We start from the raw sequence: 12,172 nt of genomic DNA, 5'->3' as shown, positions 1-12,172 counted from the left end.
AGCTGCTGGTCAGCACTGATGTCAGTTGTGGTCAGCACTGATGTCAGATGTGCCCACCTCAAGGAAAAGCTCTGTCACCTCCAAATTAAACAGTGTGGCACTAGCAGAGTACAGATGTGCACATCTTCTCCTCCCACCTCACTCTCCAGGCCTATCAGGTGGGCACTTCTGTCTTCAGCTCCACCAATTAACAACATTTTCTTGTTTAGCTGGTACAGTTCCTCTTTACATGGCTGGCAAGATCTCACAGGAACACACCAAACACCTGAAATCCCAAACCCAGTGCCTGCTGCCCCCATTGGGTTCTGCAGCCACAAACACATAAGTCCCATCTTTTGGCTATAAACAAATCATCTCTTCAATCAACAGTTACAAGAGTGGGCCTCCATCACCCTCCCTAGGCAGCATGTCCCCAGTGTCACAGCACAGCCATCCCAGGGGTGCCATTGGCCAGTGGAGATGGGCTGGACTGGGGCTGCAGCACAGGGAGATGAGGAAGGAGGATTTCTGACAGCCAGGATGCCCTGTCCCCATGCTGATGGCACAGCCTGGCAATGCCACCCAGGTAAAGCAGAGGAAATCTACACCTTCAGCCCTTCACTTGGGAAGTGCTTGCACAAACCAGAATACTTTTCACAGAGCATTCTGTAGTGCTCCAAGTGGATCTCACAACACATGGAAAGGGGTTATCCAAGCCTCCCCTTCAGAGACACTTCACCTAGAAGCAGGAAGGATATCCAGGGCAGGAAACACCGGCAAGGACAGGACAGGCTTGACCCATCACCTACAACTTCAGCTTTGAAGAGCACAAAGTAGGCAGCTGCTAAGACTGAAGCTGAACTAATGCTGCTGTGTCCAAACACCACCCACCTCATCCTTACTCCCTGCACACTGGAGATACCCATTTTTAATTCAATAAATCCAAGAGAGACAGCACACCCACAGGCACACCCAAACCCCTGTGTACAGAGCAGGGGACACAACAGTAGCTCATTCCTGACCAGCAGTCACACAGCTGGAAGTGATTACAGCAGCCCAGTCCCTGTCAGCTGAGCTGCTGCTGCTCAGGGGACCCCAGGATGCCCCCTGAGCATCATCTCTCCCAGCCACAGCACCCAGGGCCCATTTGCTGGACCATCACAACTGCCTTCAGCTTTCACACTTCCCACCTACTCACCCACCAACAGCAAGAGCAGCAGGTACTTCTGGGTTAGAAAAGAGTGCAAATGGTGCAAGCAGGGACAGCTGATTCTGCACAGGAGTCTGAGCAACTCTCTGGGATGGTCACAGGGTCAACAGTCCTTTCATGCCCTCCCCTAGCAGCAGTGGAGGGCAGAGCTCTGCCAAGACATCACCCACCACAAACACAACCACTGCTGCTTGTGCAATAATCCAATTCCCCAAGTGCCAACAGGAATGTGTGTGCAAAGATGTCAACAGATGCCTATCAAGAAGCTTGGGGGCCAGGGATAGGTGGTGTTGTGACATTTGTTACAGTAACCCAACAAATTAATTCAAGGTTTGATTCAACCTTGCATCACCCTCATTACAAGAGCTGGTCTCAGTTTTGTAACATGCTTGAAAAAAAAAAAGATATTCAGGAATGTTTTGCTTTGTGTATGCATTAAGGCTATTTGGTAAACTTTCAAAAGTCAATATCCACCTTTCACACATCTGCAGGTAGGGGTTTCTGGATTCATGTTTGGCTTTTTTGATATAATTAGCAACTGTAATTACGTCATGAGCTCAATGTCCAAAAAGATACACAGATCATTAAATGCATGGTAGTATTTAGTCCAAAAAGTGCTGAGCATCCAAATACCAGCAATTGGTTGATAAATATTAACATAAAATGTTGTGGCTATTCCCAATTTGACAAGAAACTTAAAAGAAAGTTAAAAATTAATATCTGTTATTGCACCAGGCAGGTTGATAGCTCATCAGCCACATGTTTAAACAGCTGGCCTGAAGAGATTAGAATCTGCTTTTTTCATGCTGAACTACTGCTCTAATATAGGTGGAAGCAGAGCAATATTCAAAGCCTGAACAAAACATCAACTTAAACCGTGTTTCTTTTGCTGCTTAGTGGTACTTGGCAGTACACAGATAAAAACCAAGTAGCAGCAGGATAAATTTCACCTGCCCAAGCCTCTGCAAACTGCACAGCAACACTGTAGCAGCTGGCATCTCCCTCCTTCCTTTCCCACTCTCTGTGATCAGAAGCACCTCCATATCCCTGCACAGGGTTAAACTGCCTCCCAACGTGGCAGGTCAAGAGCTGCCCTTGTGAGCACCATTAGGAGAGCCAGGACTGTGCTTTGCAGGGCGCTGATGGATCTGTACAAATCCTGTGCTGGAATAACACAGGCAGGCTTGGTGCTGCTTTTCCATCACCTCCTCTGCCACAGGCAATTCAAGAAAATCAAGCTAACAGGCCTGTATCTAAAAAGGGACTAATGTCCTCAGAGAATTCCAATCCACATCTCTCAGTTTTATGAAGCAAAGAGATGCAAAACATTGTAGCTTAAAAAAAACAAACAAACCCCAACCACAAACAAGAAATACCCCGTACTGATATAAAGCTGAACTTACTTGGTCTTTGGCTCTGCTGAAAACATGGCCCCTTTGTGTTTCACCACCTATTATTTAATGCTGTGTAAAATAAGATTACCAAGAACATTATCTGTGTGTTGGGACACGTCACCAAATAAATTAGCACTACTTAAAATATCACCACCAAGACAACCTCAGGTGTGAAATGAGCTACTGATCACATCATCTAATTAGATAAGGAAGCACATTACAGTATCTATGACGGGCACACCCTCCCTAAACGCACTGCCAATCATGTAAAAGAAAAGTATTTATCTTCTCCCAAAGCACTATATGTTATCAATAATGCAACTGCCATACTGAAGCTCCAAGTGGAGCATTTGCTGTTTTACCACACAAAAAGTGCAGATAAAGTGGTTCACAAGGCACACAGATCACTCAGATCACCAGCAGCTGCTTAAGCACAGCTACTGATTTAACTGTCCCTAGCATCCCTTCCAGTCAATCACTGAGCTGTGCTCTCCTTTGCTTCCCCAGAGTCAGAAAAGTTGTGTTTCCATTTCTCCAAAGCCACTGAAGTCACTGCACTAGAAAGCCAAGTAAACACAGGAAAGAGTTACTAGAGTTACTAGAAGATCCCGCATGAGTGGATTCAGCACAAACTCATTTAACCAGACTGCAATTCCTTCACTCACCATCTTAATCTCACAACAATTGAAACCCGGAGCAGAGAAGTCAGCAAGAGAGCCCCAGGGGAAGGGCTTCCTCTGCATTTATCCAAATACCTAATGAAGTCATCAGTCCCCAGAGCCCTGTCCACTGTAAAGCTCATCTAGCCAAAAGTGGTAAATAGGTTTCTGGAGTTTGGGGCATTCTTAACCTGGGGAGACGTTTGCGTATTTTACAGGAGGGGAAACTTCATCAGATTAACTTTGATAAGAGAACAAAGACCCTGATGAAACACAATTCTCTACATCTAGCACTGAATAACTGAGTTTAATAATCACATAATGATCTCTTAGCTCAGACAAAGAATGAGTAATTCATCTTTCACAAGCAGAAAATTCCTTCAAAGGAGCTTGGTTACAACCAAGCAACATCCTCAAATTGTTAAACTGTTGGCAAGATTAACAGGCTATGATAACAACAACGTTTGGGAAAGGTTTCATTTAACAAATTATTTTATTAGTTTCTTTTTTAAGAGTTATTTAGATGCAAACAAACAGATCTGGAATTTTAAGTCTCTGTGTGTGCACACACTCCACATAAGGCCATCAAACACCCCCAGGGCAGAATCAGCTGCAGAATATCGCACCCAGGGGACTTGCCTTGTGTCCACTAATCCCCCTGAATCACTGCTCTCCACTCACAAACTACCAGCAGCTCCTCTTTGCACAAGATTTCTTTTCAAAACAGATTGAATTTCTATACATCATTATGCACAGCACTAGCACATGCTGATCTCGGTAACTATTCCCTCTTTATATCCAGGTTCCAGCTGTTGTCTTTAAAGTAATTCTGAGCGAGTCTCCCAGCATTAAGGAGTTTTGCTTCTCAGGTTACCATGCTCACTGGAGAAGTCACAAGTGCTACCGGCTGAACAATGGCTTCAAGCTGTCATGCAAAAGCAATTTACTTGAGATATCTATTATCTTTTATAGTCGCTTCTACAGATTGACCAAAAACAGGAAGCCCAGCTCTCACATTCCACTGGAATTGTGTAACAGCAATAACAACCTCAAAGGCTGATTCAATGGCATTTGCTCAGATCTATACCCGCAGCTCTCCTAAGAAATCAGCGAGTCCAAGGGATGCCCTGCTTGAAGGCACGGATGCTCTTACAGAGCAGGCACATGCGGCCTGTCCCAAGGCCAAGCATTAACTGGAGCTCGGTTCCCATGCACATGTGTCACCACTGTTTCTACTCAGAAAATTACAACTGGAGCACAGTCATGCCTGCAGAGCTGTTACCTCTGTGAGCACTGGGACTTGATGTTATCCATTACAATATTTCCAGACAGCATCAGGGTGCCCCAGCAAAGGAAACTTTGAAGATTTAAGTCCTGAAAAATTCCCTGCTCTTCCTTTTCCCTTCCCAGGCTCCCAACAAGAAGCCATTGTTAGGGGGAGTAGGGTGACACTTCCTCTCCCAGTACAAATTAGAGATGTATAAAAATAAACCCACACAGCTGTCCCACGACTTCTCATCTAATTGAAGCGGGGTGAAATAAAGTGAAGTCGTTCCCATTTCCTCACACTCCCTGCTTTGGGAATACTACCCTGCACAAAAGATAAAAGTGAAATACAAACCGAACCCCTTTTCAGTGCCGCTCTGCGGGAACCCACAGCGGGAAGCGGCACCTCCCCGCCCCTCGGCCGGGTTCTGCTTCTACCAACTCGCACAAAGCCCCGCGTCTGCCGCAGCCGGGGCTCCATCCCAGCGCATCCCACGGGCCGGGCCCGCCCGGGGCTGAACTTTTCCAGGGGGATGAATCAGACAAGTGCCTTTTCATCGCCGCGGGGAGCTGGGAGCGGCGGCAGCAGCGCGCCCGGCGGACACGTCCCCCGCGTCCCGCCGGCACCGAGCGCTCCGGGCTCCGCGCCCGCCCGGCTCCGCGCCCGCCCCGCCGCCCCACGGCCCCGGGAGCCCCGGGGACACTCCTGCAGCGGAGAGCAGGGCCGGGCCGGGCCCGGTGGAGCCGCCGGGGCCGGTCGGTGTCCCCCCCCTCGCCGCCGCGGGTGGGATGCTGCTCCGCGCGGGCTGGCGCCCGTCCAGCAGCGGGGCAAGCGCCGCAAGTTTGCCCGAGTTGGAGGCGCGCTGGAGGAGCCCGGGAGCACTCACCGTCCGTGCCGAGCCGAGCCGAGCCGTGCCGTGCCGAGCCGAGCCGTCCCGCCGCTGCAGCCCCGCCCGCTGCCCGCGCTCGGCGCGCCCCGGCCCCGCCGCCCCGGCCCCATTGGGCCGCCCGCCCGCACATCACGGGCCCCGCGCTGCGAGTGGGCGGCCGCGGAGTCACTCAGGGCCGGGCAGAGCTGAGCTCCGGCGAGGGCACGCCCCGTCCTCGTCCTGCCGCCGTCGGGCGGTTCTGCCGTGTCTGCCCCTCGCCGTTCCCTGCCTTCATCCCCCTTGCATCCATCCATCCTCATCCCCTGCGAGTATCCCCAATCCCGCGCACGCCTCACTCCTGCCCGGCGAGCGTCCCGCATTCTTCTCCTGTGTGCAACTCTCCTCCAAGCAGTCCTTTCTTCTCTACAGGCATCCCCTCCCTCTGTGCTGTCCCTCCTCCCTGTGTCCTGTCTCCCATGCACAGGCAGCCCCGGCTGCCTCAGCCCTGCCACGCAGACAGAGCAGCTCTGGGCTTCTCTTGCAAATTCCCCTTGTCCCCCCAGGGATAACCCTGCGGGCTGATGCTGAGGATGTCCAGGGAGGGCTGGCGCTGGTGGGCACATCGGGCAAGGAGCTTCGCACAGAGCAGAGCCAGGGCAGAGCCAGGGCTCAGTGGAGTGCAGGTGCCTGTCCCTTGCACCCTGTTATTCTGTGCTCCTGGACAGACAGCCTTGCCATGGCCTTTCCCCACGCAGCTTCCAGCTGTCCAATTTGGGATAGGTGACCTCATAACTGTCCTAATTTCTACATTTGCTACACAGATATTCACACTGAACATTGCTAGAAGGGTTCAGGAAATCAAGGGCCTTGGGGACGCTTTTGCGTAAAAGTGGTGGAGAACAGAAGTTAATCCAAATAGGCCTTGAACAGAGAAAGAAAAAGCAAACACCTGCTGTGGGAAGAGGGAGGTGAGCAGGGAGAAGGAGATGGGGCCAGACCTGCACTTCAGACCTGGGCCAGAAAAGGGGGAAGTTGTGTCCCCACACTCTTGGCCGACACTGGCACGTTCACCAGGACCAGGAGAAAACATGGATTTGGATATTAATGTCTTCTTCTCGTTTTAGGAGAAAAGCAAATATACATTCAGGCACAAAAAACCCTTTCCTGGCCAGAAAGATGAGACATTCCCATGCCTGGATGTGAGAACAGCACACAAAGTAATAAATTCTATAACAACCAGGAACACTAATGGAAGATGTCAGTTCTTGTATAATGTAAAAGCACATCTCATATTTTGCTGTTTAACTATTTCCACCAGTGTCAGAAAAATTAAGCTTGCTAAAATGTGACAGTTACCTAACAGACTATTAATAGATAAGGCACACACCAGCATTAGATCATTTTTTTCTCTTCTCTTTCAAACTTAAATAAATGTAGGACATATTTAACTAGAACTGCCCAGTGAAATTGATTGCAATGAGTACTTAGCTCTCTGTGTTGGCAATGTTACAGGTGCACATTTCTGGATCTGTATTGCCTAGTCCTATGTTATGAATTTTTATATGAATTATTTACAGAAAGGCTGTCAGTCTGATCATTATAACATAAGGCAAAACACATTTTATTGTCAAAACTGCCAGGAAAATTCATTTTGCAGTGTTTTTTCCAAAGCTACAAAGTGACAGGGTCTCATAAAGTTGTCCCACATGATAGAAGCTACATGGCTCACAGTGGGAGTTTCCTCATCACATTAGCAGGAGCAGCTTCCTGAGAAAAATCAGACTGTCTTCCCATCATTTTTTTTTCTTTTTATACAGTTGGATTTCTCATTGGATATCAGAAACTCTTACATATTCATCAGTTTGTTAGGCTGGGCCTTGGAGATAGGAGTGGTAATTTTAGACTGATTTAAAAGATTAGTTCAATTTTACGCTCTGTGGTGGTAGTCCTGTGTTTAGATTAGACCAGTGCTTCACAGTGCATTTCAAACACAACAGAGCTGGGAATATTTCTGATTCTGACTCTGGATTTTAGCAAAAAAAATATACACTGGTTTTCTTCTTGTCCCCTTCTGCTAGCATGCCAACATAAAACAACAGGAGGCATGAAATCATCTTTGTGAATCTTGACTATTCAGAAAATACAGATTACACATTTCCATGCCCTGCTTTTGTCCAAACCAGTAGTGTGAAACAGGCAACTCTTTGTTCTCTAAATGAGGAAGTATTAAACATATTGAACATTTACAAGTTGCCTCTTTATTAGGATTTCCCCATGTCTCCTTGCACCAAGAAAGTTGAGCTATAGTAGACACATCCATTCATTCAGCTACCACTGATAAGTACCCTGATAAAGTCATCAAGCTTGGTTTAATATTTTTATTATGTACTCAATGTAAATACCATATTCTGAGTGAAATGTCAAAATGTGGAGTTTCATTTACACAAAATTAGTGAACACTTTGTTTGCAAAAGCACACAACTGTTCTTGGGTGATTATTTCTGGTTAAAAACACTCTGACACAGATATTGGTTTCCCTTTCTCAGGGCTTTGTGAAAGAGTGGACAGACTTTTTCAAGATCACCTGACAGCCGGCAATTGGATTCATATTTCACTGCATCCACAGGTGATGTAACTGGTGAAAGGTGAAATTTTTCCAAAGGTCACAGGGGAAAACCAGCCCCCTTAAGAAATGTCCCATGGAGATTTTAAACAGAGACAGGGTGGATCTGGAATATTGGTGTTGGCCAATTCCTAAAATTGTATTTGGGACATTTTTAAAAATTGAAGAGTTAGAAATTTTAAATAAAAATTAAATATTTAGACAATGACAAAGAGCACTGTTTGCACAGGGGGACTTTCCAAACAGTGCCATGAGAACAGAGGACTTGGGGCCAGAAAGGAGACAGGTATTTCCAACCTGACTTACAACAGGACTAGTGTTATTTATAATGACTTTTAAATGAAGTTATAGTGACATTTTCTTGTACAAAATATGCAGACAGAGGATTCTGACTTCACCAACTACCAACACATAGGAACTTAGGAGGAAGGCAATAGGCCATACTTTTGGAAGTCTTGTTTAAACTGTTTCAACAGTTCAACAGTTTAACATTAATTCTCTTCTTCAGCAGAGTACAGTGAATTTAACAGGTGTTAGAAAATGTCCTGGCTACAGAGCCACAATGGAAGGAGACTGCCTGTTGGATTTTTTTAATTTGTAAGGATATAGATTTCTATAAATGCAATTTATTGTCATAATCATCAGCAAGGCAGATGGAGGGTTAGCCCTGTGTCCAGTATGACTTTGTTACTGATTCCAGTGGAAGCTGGATGGGCCCTTAAGAGACTTTGCCACTGCCAGGTTAATGTTAGTGTGACTCCGTGCTTGGAGAACTGAAATGAATTTTTACTATCTCTGTTGAAATGTAAGCTTCTTATCTGGCAGCTTAGCAATGCTTCTCCTGTACTGCTTTTCCATTGTATAAAAGTTAATTCCTTGCTCTTGGCTGGTTATTGAACAATGCAGATATGCCATGGCTAAGATAGCTGCCCTAAGGATAAAGATCATCACAGGCTGTAAATGAGGAGTGGTGGCAATCAGGAGGGGGGAAAGGAAGCCTGGCAGGGCAACTAAAAACTTGTGTTGTGATGTGCAGTATGCCAGGGAGAGGGAGAAACTGCAAAACACATTGTAGGAGTTCATGTGGGTTCAGAGGAGGCCTTTAAGGAGTTGGTGTGAAATTCTTCCATTAGAATTAGGGCATCTGTTCTCAACTAGACTTTTGTTTTGTTTTCTACAAATACTTACCCACAACATTAACAGAATATAAGAACTAGGATATTAATGTCAAAAACACTTGTCATCAAGCAAAGAGAACAACTGAGTGGTACTGTGAATAGATTAATAATCTGGAACTATTTTTTTCCATTGCAAGAAAGCAGATGGGAATCTGCATAATATTTTGAACTACAGAAAATTGAATTTACCTCCCACTAGAAACATTTATTCAAATAATTCTGGGCACTTCTTTACTTAAAAACAACTTTTGTGAGATAAGTATCAGTAAGTTTATCCATTAAGTTTGTCCAGCACAGGGGACCCATATTCAAAATCTGCAGAAGTCTCTGAGACTCCTCACATGAGTGCAGATTACCCACCAAGGTTAACAGCCTGCCAGGCTGTGGGCAGGCTGCCTTCCCTCTCACTGTCCTGGCTGCCAGATAGCATATCACCTCATGGATTCTAGATTGTGTTGTGAAACCACCAGTGCCTCATATTTAATCTGCTCTTGCTTTGGCAAAGGAGCTTTCCAGACTCTCGTGTTGTCTCTATCCAGCAGTGCATGTTTTATTTGTTTAAAATTGTATTCTTTCTTGTCAAGGGGAGTTTTTCAGGGATTGCCCATGAAGCATTACAAGAGCTCTTCAGTTCCAACTCATCAGTGGCAAGCCAGTTACACATGTGATGCCTTTGTACAGCCCTCAATTACAGTTCTTTTTGTGGGCTGAGCTTATAGAGGACTCACTGACCTCCGAAGCACATGGGAGAATGTGTGACTTAAGATTTTATTTGCAGTTCACATCAACAGGGTGAACACCCCTCCTTCACCATTGTGGACCAAAAACCAAAAAAAGCATGACAATGAAAAAATGGTTTTGTCTTTTCTCTTTACTTGATTTAGATCAGATTTTAGATCATCAAGATCAGATCCCGAGGAGTTACTGAATCCACATTTCCTTTCTTGTAGCTAAGGTAGAAGCAGCTGCTTACAAAGAAAATCATGTTTCCAGAGAACATGAGATGCAGAAGTTCAGATGCAGGTAGTTTAGGGCAGAAGAACCAAGCAGAGTAACCTGCAAATTTTGGAAAATACAGTCTCTGCCATGTAGCTCACTGCTGGTCATTTTTATCTCAGGTGACACTCTAGTGTGCAGTAACCTGGTTGTTACCTGGGCCTGATGTTTTGCATGCAGCTTCTTATTATTAAATCCTGGCAATGTGCTCAGAGCTGGACAACTTTACCCTGGAATGAAGTTTTTGGGAGGGGCTTGAAGGGGGAAAAGCCTGGTGGTTTGGCAAGATAGGCCAATACTGGGGTCACACCTTCATGCAGTTGGTTTTGCACTGGGGCAAGACTGGAGGCAGGAAGCACAACACTGCTTATGCAGGCAATTCTGCATGGTACAGAGAGCTTGGGATGGGATGAACAGGGACATGGACAGGCCCTCCAAGGAGGAGTCCTGAGTGCACAGTGCTGACCTTCGTGCTGGTCAGGCTTGCAGCAATGGCCTTGCTGTCGTTTTTCTCTCCACTCTGCCTCCCTTTGGCTCAAGTCAAAATGAGGTACACAGAGACTGCATGGCAGCTGATGGATTATATTCACCTGCAGGCTGAGAGCTGGAGGCTGTTCTTGGTAACTGAGAAGTGTTCTTGCTGCTCAAGGACACTTTTTCTTATGTTCCTAATACTTACTAATTTGTTCAGATCTTCGCCAAGAGAGGTGTCAAGCATTCAAACAGGCTGGCCAGGGAAATGGTTGAGTCACTATCCCTGGAGAGATTTAAGTCTTGTAGATGTAGCACTGAGGGACATGCTTTAGTTGTGGGCTTGGCAGCGCTGGGTTAACACTGATGATCTTAAAAGTCCTTTACAACCTAAATTATTCTGTGATTCTAACTAATTTGGGCTTTTAATCCTTCTAGTCTGTAACATATCTGTGAATATTTGTTCTCATTTCCTCTGGACTTTCTCCTTGATTTTTCTTACTGTTTTGCCGCTCTAACTTTTGCCTCCTCCTTCCTTTTACTCATGCTAGCGCTGAGTTCCTTCAGCTCCTACAAAAATCAGTCATCCCACAGCTTCCAAAATCTATGGTGAGCGGAAGTGAAGCAGGGCTGTCGACATTCCTGCAAGCCCAGGGCCTGGGAGATGGTGTGGATGTGTGCCAGTGCTAATAAATAGGGAACTATTAGTGACTGTGTAAGGCAGGAAAATTGCAGAACAAGATAAGACCCACAGAGCTCTCTTACGCTGATTTTGGATAAGGATATTTACCCAGGGAAAAAAGGAAAGTTTTCCTTTAAAGCAATGCTCTCTCTCCATCCGTGTGTGTGTTTGTGCAGGAGCTGTGCCTGTGTGGCAGGAGCAGGAGCCTGTGTGGAGGTGTGGCTGTGACACGCTCGCTCCCTCTCGCCCTGCCTAGCACAGAAGCTCCTCTGCAGTCTCAGCCCAGGCTGTGGCTGTTCCCAGCTCTGGGGCCAGGCTGCACCACACCTGCCAAACCAAACAAACACCCCATGTCCTCCACTTGGGCCCAGGACACACGAAACCCAATGCAGTGGCTGGGACAAACTCAGTGGAGCAGCCTCTTTAACAGGTCCAGCGGCTGCAAGGCTTTGTTTGTTTCTCCTGTGCTCTGCAGAGCAGGGATCAGGCCAGGTGCCCTGATCTGAGCAGATCCAAGGAAGCTGCTTTGCCCTGAGTTGCATCTCCAGGTAGCTGAGTGCTGTGGGGCAGGGCTGATCCTGCTGATCCAAACCAGAAGGCTCTGGAGGGTACCAGCCTCCTCAGGATATGTGGGTGCATGGACTGGTGCTCACATTTATATATCTGTGCTTTGCATTCCCTAAACTTTATTGCCAAAGACACAGCAGGAAAGAGAGAACTGCTTGAAAGTAATGTGATTCTGTGGTAATTGTGTGTGGGATGGGGCAGAAAGGAAAGGAACTCCTTGTGATAGAAAGAAGAACATAAGGAATTACAGAGACAGGGCAAACAAAAGTCAGCCTAGG

The 12,172-nt window shown here is 46.5% G+C and overlaps 1 protein-coding gene across 2 annotated transcripts in view; it reads right to left on the bottom strand.

Moving 5' to 3' along the window:
• Window positions 1-5,526, bottom strand: part of PLS3 (plastin 3) — a 49,963-nt gene extending 44,437 nt beyond the window's left edge. For both annotated transcript variants that reach the window (XM_071442324.1, XM_071442328.1), the window contains exon 1: window positions 5,396-5,526. The gene's annotated coding sequence lies outside the window, so the exon portion shown is untranslated. The remainder of the gene's footprint in view (window positions 1-5,395) is intronic.
• Between the last annotated feature and the right edge of the window lie 6,646 nt (window positions 5,527-12,172).

This window comes from Agelaius tricolor, unplaced genomic scaffold (assembly GCF_023055355.1).
Source record: "Agelaius tricolor isolate 1412-34295 unplaced genomic scaffold, bAgeTri1.0.p SCAF_17, whole genome shotgun sequence".
In the NCBI taxonomy this organism is placed as follows: Eukaryota; Metazoa; Chordata; class Aves; order Passeriformes; family Icteridae; genus Agelaius; species Agelaius tricolor.
Note: the sequence above shows the minus strand (reverse complement) of the source record. Positions and strands in the feature narration are given on the sequence as shown.